The sequence below is a fragment of the Schistocerca nitens genome, chromosome 9, assembly GCF_023898315.1.
Source record: "Schistocerca nitens isolate TAMUIC-IGC-003100 chromosome 9, iqSchNite1.1, whole genome shotgun sequence".
Taxonomy (NCBI): domain Eukaryota; kingdom Metazoa; phylum Arthropoda; class Insecta; order Orthoptera; family Acrididae; genus Schistocerca; species Schistocerca nitens.
Window position 1 is genome coordinate 287,602,019 of NC_064622.1, and position 17,513 is coordinate 287,619,531.

Consider the following 17,513-nt stretch of genomic DNA (forward strand, 5'->3'; position numbering starts at 1 on the left):
TTGTGTCACGACAAGCTCGCCCAGACCCATGGACAAGGGCGGGGGGAGGGGAGAGGGCGGGAAAGGAAATAATACGGTGTAATCAGGTGTTTTTCTTTCAAGAAAATTATTCAAAAGTCGCTATTAGGCAGGTTTTTAACTGGGTTGGAACTGGAACATTTTTATGACTACTTACAAGTCACCATTTATCTTCCAAAATCTTAAAAGTATCCATTACCGCAGGTCTAGCCAGTCGCCGCCCCCCCCCCCCCCCCCAAAACTATCGTACCTAATTTTCTCTTCACAGCCCATACGTGAGCCGTAAGTAAGGAGCTTCACTTTATTTCTAGATACTTCATTCAAGTCAGTGTCTTTGTAAGTAAGCTTTCGCATGAAAAATGCCAACTACTCACATGCAACATATTTTTCAGCTTTTCCGTGTGTCAAACAAAACTGTAACCACTCGTGCTACCCTTCTGTGAATACATTCGATATAATGTTTGGTATGGGTACTAAACACACTTGAGCAGTACTCTAAGGTGGAATACACAAGGTTTCTGCATCTCCTTTAAAGTTCGAGTGACACTTCGCAGTATCCTGTAAATAAGCATAGTCTGTCACCTGCATTACGCACAATTGAGTTTATGTGATCATTCCTTGTTACTGCCATACAAATTGTTACGCACACATATTTTTTTAATTTCATTGCTTTCATTTGCGGCTGATTTTCATTGTAGTCGTGGGACACTACTTTTCTGCGTCTAGTAAAGTATTTGCTGACCTCGCTGATGAAGGGACGTTAACCACTTTTTTCTATCGTTCCAAGAAAAAAGTTGAAGCAGTGGTGGTTGTTCGATTGTTAGTGTAGGAATCTGGACTATTAAGTGAGCGAAGGACAAGCTTGAGTTCAGAATATCTGGCAGCTGCTTAACAGCGGGTCGGCGCTTGCGCAGTAGGTAATGCCAATGCCATCTGTGGCGTCCTTAGCAGAAATTTCCTTGGCCTCTGGGCATGTCATGTAGGCGCAGTTAATTAGCCACCTTGGCCACCAACTTTTTTCACCTCCACAGTTGTTTATGCCGAGACTGGAGAGGAGGTTGTGTATAAAAACGATCTGGCGGCTCCAAACGGTACTTCGTCACATGCTGCTGCTGCTGCTAGAGCTGACACACCTCACAGTGCTGGAGCCAGGCGCTGTGGCCCGCGGACTCGCATTCCGGGGAAATGCGTGTCTAATTCTCGGCTCTCACTGCCGATCTGGGAGCCTCGCTACATCTCTAAACTACGAGGAAGAGATGAAAGTTTCATGGACCGACAGAGTGACTTCCTTAGCTCATAAACAATAATATCAATTTTACTAACGAATTCATAATGGTTTAACGTAGAATACTTAGTATATATACACGTCCTTCTAAAAGAATGAATCGATTTTAAGCAAACTTCGCAAACGTATCACTTATTACGAAAGAGCAGTGCCTGTGTTATTAAGAAGCACGTTCTATAGTCCTCCGGAGATGTATGCATATTCGTCAATACCAAGCCCTTGATTCTCAATAAATACGTCCTGCTTTTACGGGAATATACATAACGGATGATTGCAGGTTGAGGCACACGGATGACGACATACGGAACTTTGGGCGTAGCAGTGATTTGTGCACGGACAGCCGAAGTGATTAAAGCGATTGTTAGCGTAAAGTGGGAAGTCACGGTTCGGCATACATTTTCATTGTAGTCATTCCGGTACACATACGATGGGGGTTCACATTCGCAGTTGCGAATACATTTCCTGTATATCACTTATTGCCTGGAATGGATCACTGTGGGGATAAAAGTCACCATTCGTTAAGGTGCGACGGAGTAGGGGATGGAGGTGAAAACGGGGTCTCATAGACGGACAGACAGAGGTGGGTGGAGGAGATGTACAGATGGAGGGTAGAGGAGAAGAGGACAGAGAGAGGGGGAGGAGGAGATGGAAAAAGAGAGGGGGCAGTTGGAGATGTGTGCAACAAGCGTGACATTCGCGTCTGCCGTTGAAGCCGCGGGTAAAATGCTAGTTGTTATATAAACGGAAAAATATATGAACGCTGGTACAAAAAAGAAAGAAGATGAAACACCCGCAATTACAGGCCTAAGTTATTATTTTACTTCCTTCTCTCACAGGCCTGGCCTGGTGAAACAGTCACACGTGAGTGAGATGATGTTTGTGTATATCGTAAGTTTAAGTCCTCTGCTGTTTTTTTTTTCTTTCTTTTGTAGGTGTAGCGTAACGAACTACTGCAGGGGTGAAACTTCCTGGCAGATAAAAAGTGTGTGCGGGACCGGGTCTTGAGCCCGCGACCTTTGCCTTTAGCGGGTATGTGCTCCACCGACTTCAGTATCCAAACACGACTGACAACCCGCCCTCACAATGACCGGCAAAGTTCGAGATTCGAGTCCAGTTCGGCACAAAGTTTTAATTGTCTGCAAGTTTCAAATTCTGGGTACTGCAACAATTTTGATGCGATTTTCGCTACTAGATGACCGATTAACGAGGAAGGCTTGTGTAGATCGTGTATTACCGCTACACCAGAAAAGTCGTCCGGTCGTAGATAGCGCTACCTGTGTGAAGCGGGGCTTGGTCGCTAATTGCTTTATAAACAAGGAAACGTAAGAGCCATAGTAAAGTGAACTACACGGCTATAAAATTCTTGGGTATTGTGCGAATATGCTTCTGTAGCGGTCCATGGTGAAACTTCCCTACCTTCTCTCCTCAACTACTCGTAGTTCTAGAAAATTATAGTCTCTCACGGTAATCTTGTTTCTCCAATGTATTATATCTATATACTAGAGCTACTTTAATCAAAGATCTTTGGCCACAAAGGATTTTCATACTCCACTTTGTTCACGATATAGGTGAATAAAAAGTTTTGTGTCTGTTGTAGTAATCTTATTGAACTATAACATACGTAGATGCTTTTTGCATCCCACGTTAAAGCAACGTATTACAACTCTAAGACAAGTAGGTCGCGTGAGTTTTAGTGTTGTATGAAGTCAGTGCTGGACTCTCCAAACGAACTTTTGCAACTTTCGTCTAAATTGATTTGGACAAATTACGGAAAAACTAACTCTGGATTTTCGAACGGAGATTTTAACCACCCTCCTGCCGAACATAAATGTGTTTCTGTGTGTAATGCATCACTTCGATCAAGTGACGCTTATAAAATATCTGTACGTATAGATTGTTGTTGGAAACAATTGTAAAATACAAACTTTATTAAAGTGTACCTGGCTGTTATGCGTGGTTGTACAAGTTTTTTGTTTACATCCAAACCTTCGTACACATCTGCGAAGTACATCTTCAAAGGAAGTGGATAGCGATCCAGGGTGTGCATCGGGCCTCCGAAAAAGTTACAGCCCCTCTTGAAAATGTCGTCTGCAGACCGGGACGGAACCTTGGACATAGTAGCCCGGAATATTTTAATCTCCTCCTTTTTCTTGTGCCTTCGTCCCGCATCAGCGCTGGGCCAGCATGGCTGATTAGGGATTTGGCGTGATTAACTTAAGGGGTGGCTGCATGCCGTTCCTATTGCCAACCATCCCCCACTCCTATCACGGACTGAATATATGTACCTCGACTGTCGGTGCGTCGTGTTATTGATGTGTAAGTGAGAGAAAATTTTATAAATGTTTGTCAATCGTGTAACATAGGAGGAATTTGGGTACCAGTCCGGTATTCAAGTAGTTGGTTGCGAGAAACCGCGGATAGCCCGGAATATTTAAATAAGAATTGGAAACTGTCTTTAAATGTTGAGCAGACACTCGACAAAATTTAAGATACATTCAAAACTGGAGAGGGGGCACATAGCGAAGTAAACAATTAACTGCGCCTCCAACAGAACGGCTGTCCTCTGGTAAATCTTCGATTACTGGGTGGTGGGGACAAGTGTGCGCTCTTAAAAATGGTTCAAATGGCTCTAAGCACTATGGGACTTAACATCTGAGGATATCAGTCCCCTAGACTTAGAACTACTTAAACCTAACTAACCTAAGGGCATCACACACATACATGCCAGAGGCTGGATTCGAACCTGCGACTGTGGCAGCAGCGCGCTTCCGGACTGAAGCGCCACAGCGGCCGGCGGTGTACGCTCTCCACCAGCAGCGCACGCTGCAGTCGCCACGCACGCGCTCCCAGCAAGGCCAGGCTGTTCCGTAAGGAAAACCTGAGACCCAGGAAACGCCCAGCCACAACACGAGGCCGTACGTGCACATGAATTCATTAGCCTTACATACCCCTGTTACGTCACTCCTTCTCGATTCGTAAGCGTTTAGCTGGAACATCTCGGGAATGTACACTTATAAAATACAGTACTTAGTTTCTTCTTTGTTGCGGAAAAAAACTTCAGGTTTATGCTCCGGGAAGTACATGTAGTAATATTACAGCACGTGCCGCGGCGTAGATACTCTTCCAAAGCCGTTTATCCGGTTACGTACACAACGTAAACATTGATGTATTCTGTGAACTTAGATGAGAAGGAGCAGGAGTTGCCCTCAGGTAATGAGAGTGTCTTAGACGTTGAGATAAATCCTCGCTGTTGTCTGTGGACAAATGGAGACGATTTGTCATTTAGTTATTTAGTTGTGTACCCGAAGACACCGCCATATACATATCACACTAGATGCCTTATATTTTATATACACACTTTAAATGACAATGCGTGATGTTACATCATGACAGCTGTTCGATCTATAGCGGGCCGTGGTGGCCGAGCGGTTATAGGCGCTACAGTCTGGAACCACGCGACTGCTACGGTCGCAGGTTCGAATCCTGCCTTGAGCATGGATGTGTGTGATGTCCTTAGGTTAGTTAGGTTTAAGTAGTTCTAAGTTCTAGGGGACTGATGACCTCAGAAGTTAAGTCCCATAGTGCTCAGAGCCATTTGAACCATTTGTTCGATCTATACCTACCGTGCATACAATAACAATACAGCTGGATTTCAGCCAAAATGGCCGCTGTAATTCATTCCAGAACCATTCAAGGTGTCATCATTTCACACTTGTAATATGAACATTCAGCGATATGGCGGCCAGATACACTATCTGATCCCAAGTTTCCGGACGCTCCTACGTAATGCGGAATTCACCACTAGAGGCGGACCCAGCAGAATAAAATGGGGCCGGGAGGAGTGTGTTGTTAGTAGAGAAGCAGTGACAGTGGGTCGGTCAGGAGAAATCAGTGACATCGAACGTGGTGTACTCACTGGATGTTACCTAATTAAAAAATGCGCCAGAGACATTTCAACCATTGTAAATCTGTCCTAGTTGACTGTTGATGGCGTGGTGTAATTCTGCAGTGTAAACGCGAAGATGCACACTGACCGGGTGTAGGGAGTCAAAGAGAGTCGGGTAAAATCGCTCAGCAGCTCCTTCCACATAAGCCACGCATTTCTGTACTGAATGCTGAGAGACGCTTGAGGTGACGTAAAAAGCGACGCCACAGGACAATGGATGACTGCAAACGAGTGATTCGGACTGACGAATCACGGTATACCCTCTGGCAATCCGACAGAATGCTATGGGTTTTGCGAGGGCCCGAAAATCGCTACCTGCCATAGTGAGTAACGCCGGCAGTAAAATATGGAGGAGGTGGAGTTAAGGTGCGGGGGTGTTCTTTATAGTTAGGTTGTGGTCCCTTTATTGCGCTCTGTTGAGCTCTGTATAAAAATGATTCAAATGGCTCTGTGCACTACGGGACTTAACTGCTGAGGTCATCAGTACCCTAGAACTTAGAACTACTTAAACCTAACTAACCTAAGGACATCACACACATCCATGCCCGAGGCAGGATTCGAACCGTAGCGGTCGCGCGGTTCCAGACTCTAGCGTCTAGAACCGCTCGGCCACCTCGGCCGGCGACTACCCAAGTAACGGCAGTAAAATAATAGATTGTCGACGGACGATGATCTAAAATTTATCCATACCAACAAACATTTCTCTGTCATCGACCGTAAAACGTCGAATATTAATGAATGCAGTTTATTCCACGAAGTCTCAGATTAACTGCGTTAGAGCCTCGGAGCTAGAGCCTCTGGATTTCTCACGAAGCTAATGGACTTTAACCGAGGTGACAGTGCCTAGTATTCAAGTCAACTTCTTGTATGGAAATTAATACCATGCGACAGAATAAAATTAATAATCTTTACTTCGGTTCCTAGTCTCTGGGGTCCTACAACTGTCCCCGTATCCCACACCTCTGTCGCCAAATGTCTCGAACTTATCAATCTTCCTCACCTTCTTCTACTGATCTACATCGCCTCTTATATACTCCTTAAGCCACACTTTGCGTGGTCTCCCTTTTCTTTTCCTTGCAGGAGATTGCCATGAAAGTGCTCTCATGGTCATTTGCGTTCCTTAACCATCTCAGCCGATTTTTTTTTTTTTATCCAGAATACATCGGTGGTTTACGTACTTTCACTTATTTCCTCTTTCTTACGCGGTAAAGTCAGAAAATTCTACACGCTCTTCTCAAGAGGTTAATTTCCAAAGCTCTAACTTTCTTTTCATTTCTGTCTGTGATTTCTCAACACTCACACCTGTAACTTGCGTACTGGATCCACGATAAATTTATATAAACGCATTTTGACTTTTAAACTCATTTTTGAGCAACAAACTACAGAATTTAATTTTTGAATAGCCACTCTTTCCCACTTCATGCGATATACAGGGTACTTAAACTTCTAACACACTTTAGAATTTCATGTCCGCCAACGTCCAAGTTTCTTCCCCCTTTTCGTAATGTAGGTATTCCGCCTTCTCAAAATTTATTTTCAAACCCCATTTCTTATATTCTTCCTCAGATTCCTAAGTACCATTTGCTGCTACGAACTGATCTACGTTATATTTCAGAGTTTGAAGAGCGAGTATGTTTACTTGATTACTTACTGCCAGGTATATTTGGTGGCAGTGATACTTATGTCACAATAATTTAGTAGTATGTGACACACATTTAGCCATTTGATGTGCAAAACTTTGGAAATTTGTGGTAAGAGCCTATGGGACCAAACTGCTGATGTCATCGGTCCCAAAGCTTACACACTACTTAATCTAACTTAAACTAACTTACGCTAAGGACAACACACACATCCATGCCCGAGGGAGGACTCGAACCTCCGACGGGGGCAGCCGCACGAACTGTGACAAGGCGCCTCAGAACGCACGGCTATCCCGCGCGGCATTTCATTTGCATCAGCGCACTAAATTTGTTAGTGCAATGATGAAAATTGACAAAAGAAGATAGAAGGTTATGGGATAATAAGATCAGCAATAATTTTTAGTGTCCTTTAAAATATTAATGTTAAGAGCACATTGCCATAATAAAGTATCTCACCCAAATGCAGACTTCCATACAAAGTACTAAAGTAGTCTCCAACTATTCTACGAAGCTGATTACTCTTTTGCTAATGGTTCGATGGCTGCACATACATATGAAAACAGAGATAGCAATATTTTGGACAATGCAAACTTTTGTGGATAGCATTGTCTTGTAAGCAGCTTCCACATGCGTGATGTGTTACGCCATCGTCTTCCTTCATCCTATCAGAGCTACGAGGCTATGGTCATGTGGAAAGGAAACAGTATTTCTGAGATTGAAGAGGTCAATACGCCATGCAGAAGTCAAAAGAAATAAATATTTAGTCGCAAGCGCAACAAAGTATTACTTTAGTGTTAATACTAGTCTTTGTTGTGTTCTTCTTATTTCTCTTTACAGCTATTAGTAATTTTAAGTAATAAAGCATGGTAAAGACTTCAACGTTTCGCATCATACATCATGTTTGCATTATACATAAATTAGTGATTCACATCCAGTTAACCATACTCTACCGTTTTTCAGCTACAAGTACTTTTTGAACAGCAGAATTTATTATTCTACAGCACCAGATCATAACTGATTGAAGATGTTATCAGTCCTAAAATTGGTATGAACACCTCAGCGCTTTACTAGGAATGGTACTGTAGGAAATGGCATGACCTAACCTTCCTCCGATCGTTTAACTGACTTTTACAGCCAGTTATAGCAGGACCTACAATTTATAGTGCATTCTGAACGACTGTGAAACTCGATGTATTTCACATCAACAAACAATGTCAGAGAGAAGCGGTGGATAAATAACATGAGTCTGATTGGACTGAGCATCAGAGCTTTGATGTTCCAAAATTGCAATAAATACTCAAAACGCCTCTTCCGGCACGGTGTACTTCATTGCACTGTATTATTGCGCCTGTTCGACGATGCCAGACTAACTTGGTTTTTATATCATATGACGATGCCATTTTGGCCTGATCATATTAGGATCATATACGGGTTCTGATCAGGTATGTCCCACTATATTTTTAATCTCGTCTTTTCTATATGTGCTTGATTTAAAGAAGTACGCGCCGGTACGCCGTACTGGTACCTTTGACGAAAAACAAATTGAAACCACAGATTTTGAGATGTGGTACGACAGAATTTATGTTGTGATGAAGCGATGCAAAACAAACGCTGTATTCACTCTTTTCAAATGATCTGAAAATCGTTTTACGAAGTCTAAACTTCAGAAGCACCCCGTGGAAGGTCACTGTAGAGGAACCTCCATTTATTTAGGAACCAAGCACTGTATATGTGAAATTAGTACCTTTTCTTTATTTTATAATTTATTGTCGTACTGGAAGCATACTACACAGCAGACGTATTTGGTTTCTGTTTTCCTGACAGATATGGATGTGGTCATTGAGAACCGAAATCTATGATGTGATGACAATTTTTATCATCATTTCCTGGCTTCAAATAAACAAATTTATACTTGTTGCATCCCTGTCTCTATTCGCGATTATGTCGCAGCTCATGCAACCATACATACATCAGTGGAAAAATGCTCCTATCGGAGCACAAAAAATGCGAATATGTTCCTGTTTATTTAATAGATTCATTGTAAAGTGGTATACCAGCTGACTTATTCTACCTTCCCCGCACTTTTTTAAAATCTTCACAATAATTTTGGCATGCGAACATATTTGCGCTTTTTTTAACGTAGAACTCACCACAGACTCCCACAAACTCCCCTAACAGTAACTCACTTACATCCAGCAGTCCATCACTGTAAATCGCCCATACCAATTCACTCCCAGGTGCCCTTTCACACTCACTCATTCACCCCATCTCAGTCTCATTGTCTCCTTGTGTGTCTCTGTGTCATTGCCTCCTATGTCGCAGCCAGTCCCCTTCTTTCTGTCCTATTACAACATTCTGCTCGCACTGGCACTGTCTCGGTTTTGCTCTCTCTGTTTCTTCCTTCCGACTGCTGCTATCTGTTCTCGCTTACAAAATTCTGTCTCCCTCGTTGTCTTTCGTTGTCTTTTTCATATATTCTGTCTCTCATTATCGCTGGATACTACCCACTTTCTGTTTCTCTTCATTCTTTCTCTCCTGGCATTGTCTCCTTCACTCTTTTCCTACCACTGTTCTGTCACTGTCAAACTTATTCCACTGCCACTTTCTCTTAGACTGCCATTGTCTCCTTCGCTCTTTCTTTAACACAACCACTGTTAGGTATCTTCCAGTAGTTATTACTTTTCCGACTCTTTTTCACTGCCAATATCTGCTCTCTCAGCATAATAGAGCACGCATATGTTGGCATGCCAAAGTTTTTGGGAAAATTTCTTAAGCTATTGCGATAGGTATAATGAGGCTGTGGACAGCCGTCTCGGAATCCACGGCTGAGTTTTGGTACCCACGATGTTTCTCGATGTCGGACAAAGTTTTTTGAAAAAGGGGACACGGCCCTTCTAGATAAATGTCTAGGGAATATACTGTTAAAATTTGAGCAATTTTCTGTGGTTATTTATTATTTAGATTTCTCCTCATAGCGGATATTTCGTGTAGAAGTGAGGTAATATTGAACCTGTGTATCTCGTAAACGAATAAAGACGTCAAGAAAACTTTCAAGCTTGTTCGAGATCGGGACTTAGGAAATATATCGTAAAAATTTCAGGTATTTGGTGTACACGGCCGTCTGGGTTTTGGTCCGCTGGTGACGGGAAAATGTAGTAGAAAAAGACCCTTTCCGGGGTTGACCAAAGAACCACCCAATAACTAATGGTGCCTCCGTAAGTCCCATAAAGCCCCCTGTAGACCACATCAAATGCAGTTTCCTCCAGTTGCCCAAGCAGGAGGAAGTGTGTAACACTCGTACCTTGACCCTGTACTGGAGAACAATGATACTAAGACGACCCTTCTGTTGGGTGTACAAATGGTCACTAGCCCAAGGGCTGTCCAAAACACTTGACCCTACCTTTTTATCACCAACAGAACCCAATGTATGAGCAGAGGATACCGATATCGCTTCGGTGAACCACTTTCTCCTTTTTCTCGAATATTGTTGGTGCATCATTAGGCCACGCGCTGTAGTGAGCCGTGCGTAGTTGGAGCAGCGCAACGCGTCTGGGGAACTTTGGGTGAATCACGCGCAGTCCCTATGAAGCGGCAGCAGATTCCGATTGGAAGGCGCAGCTTCTCGGAAACTCTGAGAGACGGTCTCGTGGCTGCCCCTGCCGCCACCGCAGGCGTGCGTGCCGAGCGTCCTTGACGTGGTTTCCCTGCAGCCTTCCACCGGTGAAAGAAGGTCGACCGACGCACCGTTCTTCTTTTTCCTCTTTCGTCGCTAATAGCAGGCGCGTAAATATATACGTAACAACGCAAGCGCTTACTCCGACGCTCCTCCTTTTCCGTCTCGTTCTTCTCTACTTTTTTTACTACATGTGTTGTCTCTGCACACAGTGGCCGCGGGATACGAATATTCTACAGCATACACTCACACATACAGCGTCTCCCACATTCACACTCTTTTAGCTAGTTAGTTAGTTACTTGTTCCATGGATCATTTTGCACGATGTATGGTAATGATGTGGAACGAGTCATTTTACATTCACAACGCAAATCATGTGTACAGAGTCTTAAGAGGAATGCTAAAAATCTTATGAGATGGCAGTATATCGTGTAAAATTTTTACTAGTTGGATTATTTTTGTTTTCAAGTTCAAGTTGTGAAGTTGGGCCTGAGTTTAGGCCGCTACATAACTGTAGTGGTCAATCAGTTGATTGGCCTTGTGTACATAGTTCTGCGGAGTCAGCACGTACACAACACTCCCACTAGAGCACGCCCCGCTAAGCACAACAGTGCAAGCGCAGCGCTCGTCCGTCTCCGCACTACAAGATGGCGCTGCCATAGAGATGGACCAAGTTCTGCTTCCACCGATCCGCGTATTAATATGTAACGCAGCCAATGAGATTGCAGCTAACGTAGAACCTTTTCTCCTCGCGGATCACACTCGCACAGTGATACTTGAACGCGCGAGGTATTATAACGAGTGTACAGACCTCCGATTAGTCAGTCTGCATTTGTCTGCACCAGTCTGTACCAGTTTATAGTCATGTTTCAGTCTGCACCTCATAAGATTTCCATATTCCTGCACATAGCCATGTGTATAGACACTTTTGTCAAGTATCAGAGATATGTGAGAATAAGATTAACGTACCAATACCAAGGGAACTTCAGATTGTCAATTGTAAATCCAGAATCAAGTTAAGTAATTTTTATGCTTTTTATTATTTTAATAAATGTGTGTGAAAATTAATTAAGTTCTGTTTAAAGTTGGTCACCGTCAATCTGCTACTCTAAGTGTGTAAGTGGCATTTCCATCGTCTGACCTAATGGCAGAAGATAAACACACCACGGTAAGACCCTCAGACATATTGCTGACACTTGCCTACTTCGTTAGAGCGACAAGTTAAATAATCTGATGGTGTGTGTACTGAAGGTCTTACAGTACGCACATCACAGGCCTGCTGCCATGCTGCACTGATGCTTACTTAGACTTCCTTCAGAACGAGTGGACTACTTGTTAGTGTCACTGCATCTGGATCACCGTGTCCCATGTTCGATTTCCAGCCGGGTCGGAGATTTCGTCGCTGTAGGACTGGGTGCCTGTGTTGTCCTCATCATTTCATCTTATCTTCATCTACACACAAATCGCCAAAATGCCGTCAAACATACACTCCGCAACAGAACTAAAGGGTCACTTTATCGAAATCACGTATTTGTGTCCCATTACGACGTATAAGTTTGAAATTAGACTTAAATATGCCTACAGCCTTCCTCTGTGATGGTGCAAAACGCGTGACGCCCTGCAATGTCACACGCGGGCTTGAAGACGCTCCAAACAGCAGTGTGTCGATACTTTCGAAAAGAGCGCCAGAGCTCGGAAATCCATGTTGCGTGTAAAGTGGGTTAATGTCACACCAACACCAAACTTCACCACAGTTCTGCCCAACGCCACCTTGGACGTGTAACACCATAGGAAGGTTTTCAGAGACCCTCTTACCCACATTTCACACATTCTTTTAACACCTTTGTCATGGAGCTCAGACGGCCGGTGCCCAGCAATGATATCATGCGATTTTCTTATTGTTTGCTGAGGAAAATATTACAGACACACTGCGGCTCAGAATCGAAACTAAAAGTCCACAGGAGATGGCATAAATGGTGTCAATAAAACCACTCCTTTCCTTGTAACATTGTTTGCCGCACAGTTCACTGTGTGATGAGCAAGAGGGAGACGTTCTTAACAACATTTTCCTTAACAACCTTTGACACTGCTGAAATCCTCATATGTTTCAACCCCTCTCTATGGACATTGTGGGGCTGCATTCCTATTGAATAATATGCACTCCTCTCTGCACAACCACAATTTTTGCTCTTCTATATGGGCTGGAAACACTAGCGACTCTCCAAAAGCACTCGGCGAAATTTGATCCCGATCAGACGTAGCAAAGGGTTCTTATGGCCTTTTCAGAGGTCCTGTTCATGCCTTCTGGTGGCGTAATCATGAAGGCGTGCGACATAAACATACGTGAAAATAAAATGCCGAAGGGTCCCCCGAAGACCCTCCAGTTCAGCAAACCCTCAGTGTCCAAATTTATTGAGAATTTTAAAAATTTACCTTTACAGAGAAAACCTGTGACGTATCCCAAGGCAGCTGCAGGTAGACAATCACTTGACACACCTCCATCTCTTGTTGCCTGCCTGCAGGCGTCTAGGAGTATTTCGCGGGTTCTCTCTGTAAATGGCTATTTTCAAAACGTTCAATAAATGTGGGTGGGTGCCACCAAGTATTTTGCCGAACTGGGGGTCTTAGGGGAACCCTTTCTCCTTTTATTCACACATCTGTCAATGTCACATCTCTCCATGATCATGCCGCAGGAGGACATGAAACAGGAGCTCTGAAAAAGTCTAAGGACCCTTTCATCAAATCACGTTCAAATTTCGTCGAATGGTTTTGAATGGTCCCTAGTGGTTCCATCTGTACAGCAGCGCAAAAATTGCTGGTCCACTGCATTACAAAGGGGTAAAATCATGTTCAGTGGGGCTACTGCAATGTGATAGTCATCGAGAAGAGTTTATCATTCAGGAGGTGGCAGCAGTGCCAAAGGTTTCAAAGAACGTCATCCTTTTGCTCACCGCACTGTTAACTGTCGCTTTCTACCACGAAATGGGTGGGAATCAAAGGCTGAAGGAGAGGGATGGTTTCACCAACGACCTTTAAGTCAACCGCTGGCATCATCTGGTTTAGATTCTGAGAGGCAATGTGCCTGAAATGTTTTCCTTGACCAACGTCGGAAATCCGGATGATTTCAATGCTCGGCAGCGCGATTCTCACCTCCATCACTGTAGCATCCAAAGCAGTGGTGAAATTTGGGAAAGAGGGGCTGTGATGACCTGTTCCTGTGACACGTCCACGGTGGCGTTGGACAGAACTGTGGTGAGATTTGGTGATAATGCGCCATCATGAACCTACTTTGCATGTCACATGAACTTCTGAGCTGCGATATTTTTTTCGCATATGTTGACATCTTGAAGTCATAAGTGTCGCGAAGCCCGAGGGTGAGGTGCGGAGCGCCACGCTTTTGTGCCATTACAGAGAAAGCTTATAGATACCTTTGAGTCTAACTTCAAAAATTTCAAACCTATTCGTTGGAATGAGACACAATTACAGTGTTTTGCAAAAGTAATCTTTAATTCTAATTCACAGTGTACTTGCACGTGGTAGAACAATCGTAAAAGGTGTCTATCGGTCGAGAACGCGGGTCAACCACATCATTTTTTCTTCAAAACTAGCTTCCAGGCATTGCTGGAAGTGGTTCCTTTGGCTGCAAGGGTAGGTATTTTATTACATCATGATGCGGCCCCTGCACTTTCTAGTCATCAGATGGCACATCACATCATTTAAACGTAACATTCCTCACTAGATAGATCAGCAGATATTCTTACTTTTCTTGGTCGCGACAGTTTCCTACCATTTGATTTTTGTCTCTCGGGTAGTTCAAAAGGTGACGTCTCCAAAAAATTGTACACAAGAGACGAACTGGTAGTTCGGATTATGGACAGGTTGCCATTGTAAAGGAGCGCCAACATGGCCTCAATAGAGCTACACGTGGTGTAAGGAGAACTACAAAGTGCAATGGAGTTGAGGTGAAATTTATGAAAATCAACTTTGAACTTAATCATTTGTTTTTGCGTAATGGCCGCTGTTAGTACTTGTTTCGGTTACACCCTAACATTTGTGCCTCTGTAACAAAACAAAAGGTAGATACATGTTGTATGGAATTTTTATTCAGATTAATGTACCACCTCGTAAAATACGACGACTTCTCTTGAAAAAAGCCAAAACGGCCTTGCTGTTCTGATACTGCGAACGGCTGAAAGCAAGGGGAAACCACGGCTGTAATTTTTCCCGAGGGCAGGCAGCTTTATTGTATGGTTAAATGATGATGGCGTCCTCTTGGGTAAAACATTCCGGAGGTAAAATAGTCCCCCATTCGGATCTCCGGGCGAGGACTACTCAAGAGGATGTCGTTGTCAGGAGAAAGAAAACTGGCGTTCTAAGGATCGGAGCGTGGAATGTCAGATCCCTTAATCGGGCAGGTAGGTTAGAAAATTTAAAAAGGGAAATGGATAGGTTAAAGTTAGATATAGTGGGAATTAGTGAAGTTCGATGACAGGAGGAACAAGACTTCTGGTCAGGTGAATACAGGGCTATAAACACAAACTCAAATAAGGGTAATACAGGAGTAGGTTTAATAATGAATAGGATAATAGGAATGCGGGTAAGCTACTACAAACAGCATTGTGAACGCATTATTGTGGCCAAGATTGATACGATGCCCTCGCCTACCACAGTAGTACAAGTTTATATGCCAACTAGCTCTGCAGATGACAAAGAAATTGAAGAAATGTATGATGAAATAAAAGAAATTATTCAGATAGTGAAGGGAGACGAAAATTTAATAGTCATGGGTGACTGGAATTCGTCAGTAGGAAAAGGGAGAGAAGTAAACATAGTAGCTGAATATGGATTGGGGGTAAGAAACGAAAGAGGAAGCCGTCTGGTAGAATTTTGCACAGAGCACAACTTAATCATAGCTAACACTTGGTTCAAGAACCTTAAAGGAAGACTGTATACATTGAAGAAGCCTCGAGATACTAAAAGGTATCAGATAGACTATACAACGGCAAGACAGAGATTTAGGAACCAGGTTTTAAATTGTAAGACATTTCCAGGGGCAGATGTGGACTCTGACTACAATCTATTGGTTATGAACTGTAGATTAAAACTGAATAAACTGCAAAAAGGTGGGAATTTAAGGAGATGGGACCTGGATAAACTGACTAAACCAGAGGTTTTACATTCAGGGACAGCATAAGGGAACAATTGACAAGAATGGGGGAAAGAAATACAGTAGAAGAGGAATGGGTAGCTTTGAGGGATGAAGTAGTGAAGGCAGCAGACGATCAAGTAGGTAAAAAGACGAGGGCTAGTAGAAATCCTTGGGTAACAGAAGAAATATTGAATTTAACTGATGAAAGGAGAAAATATAAAAATGCAGTAAATGAGCAGGCAAAAAGGAATACAAACGTCTCAAAAATGAGATCGACAGAAAGTGCAAAATGGCTAAGCAGGGATGGCTAGAGAACAAATGTAAGGTGTAGAGGCTTATCTCACTAGGGGTAAGATAGATACTGCCTACAGGAAAATTAAAGAGACCTTTGGAGAAAAGAGAACCACTTGTATGAATATCAAGAGCTCAGATGGAAACCCAGTTCTAAGCAAAGAGGGGAAAGCAGAAAGGTGGAAGGAGTATATAGAGGATCTATACAAGGGCGATGTACTTGAGGACAATATTATGGAAATGGAAGAGGATGTAGATGAAGATGAAATGGGAGATGTGATACTGCGTGAAGAGTTTGACAGAGCACTGAAAGCCGGCTGGGGTGGCAGAGCGGTTCTAGACGCTACAGTCTGGAACCGCGTGACCGCTACGGTCGCAGGTTCGAATCCTGCCTCGGGCATGGATGTGTGTGATGTCCTTAGGTTAGTTAGGTTTAAGTAGTTCTAAGTTCTAGGGGACTGATGACCTCAGATGTTGAGTCCCATAGTGCTCAGAGCCATTTGAACCAAGAGCACTGAAAGACCTGAGTCGAAACAAAGCTCCGGGAGTTGACAACATTCCATTAGAACTACTGACAGCCTTGGGAGAGCCAGTCCTGACAAAACTCTACCGTCTAGTGAGCAAGATGTATGAGACAGGCGAAATACCCTCAGACTTCAAGAAGAATATAATAATTCCAATCCCAAAGAAATCAGGTGTTGACAGATGTGAAAATTACCGAACTATCAGTTTAATAAATCACGGCTGCAAAATACTAACGCGAATTCTTTACAGACGAATGGAAAAACTAGTAGAAGCCGACCTCGGGGAAGATCCGTAGAAATATCGGAACACGTGAGGCAATACTGACCCTACGACTTATCTTAGAAGCTAGATTAAGGAAAGACAAACCTACGTTTCTAGCATTTGTAGATTTATAGAAAGCTTTTGACGATGTTGACTGAAATACTCTCTTTCAAATTCTGAAGGTGGCAGGGGTAAAATACAGGGAGCGAAAAGCTATTTACAGTTTGTACAGAAACCAGATGGCAGTTATAAGAGTCGAGGGACATGAAAGGGAAGCAGTGGTTGGGAAGGGAGTGAGACAGGGTTGTAGCCTCTCCCCGATGTTATTCAGTCTCTATATTGAGCAAGCAGTGAAGGAAACAAAAGAAAAATTTGGAGTAGGTATTAAAATCCATGGAGACGAAATAAAAACTTTGAGGTTCGCTGATGACATTGTAATTCTGTCAGAGACAGCAAAAGACCTGGAAGAGCAGTTGAACGGAATGGATAGTGTCTTGAAAGGAGGATATAAGATGAACATCAACAAAAGCAAAACGAGGATAATGGAATGTAGTCGAATTAAGTCTGGTGATGCTGAGGGAATTAGATTAGGAAATGAGACACTTAAAGTAGTAAAGGAGTTTTGCTATTTGGGGAGCAAAATAACTGATGATGGTCGAAGTAGAGAGGATATAAAATGTAGACTGGCTATGGCAAGGAAAGAATTTCTGAAGAAGAGAAATTTG

The 17,513-nt window shown here is 43.2% G+C and overlaps 1 protein-coding gene and 1 long non-coding RNA gene across 2 annotated transcripts in view; one reads left to right on the forward strand and one right to left on the reverse strand.

Moving 5' to 3' along the window:
- Positions 1–17,513, reverse strand: part of LOC126203799 (uncharacterized) — a 332,644-nt gene that overhangs the window by 161,559 nt on the left and 153,572 nt on the right. The window lies entirely within an intron of this gene.
- Positions 1–17,513, forward strand: part of LOC126203797 (scavenger receptor class B member 1) — a 435,744-nt gene that overhangs the window by 6,622 nt on the left and 411,609 nt on the right. The gene's annotated exons all lie outside the window — the stretch shown is intronic.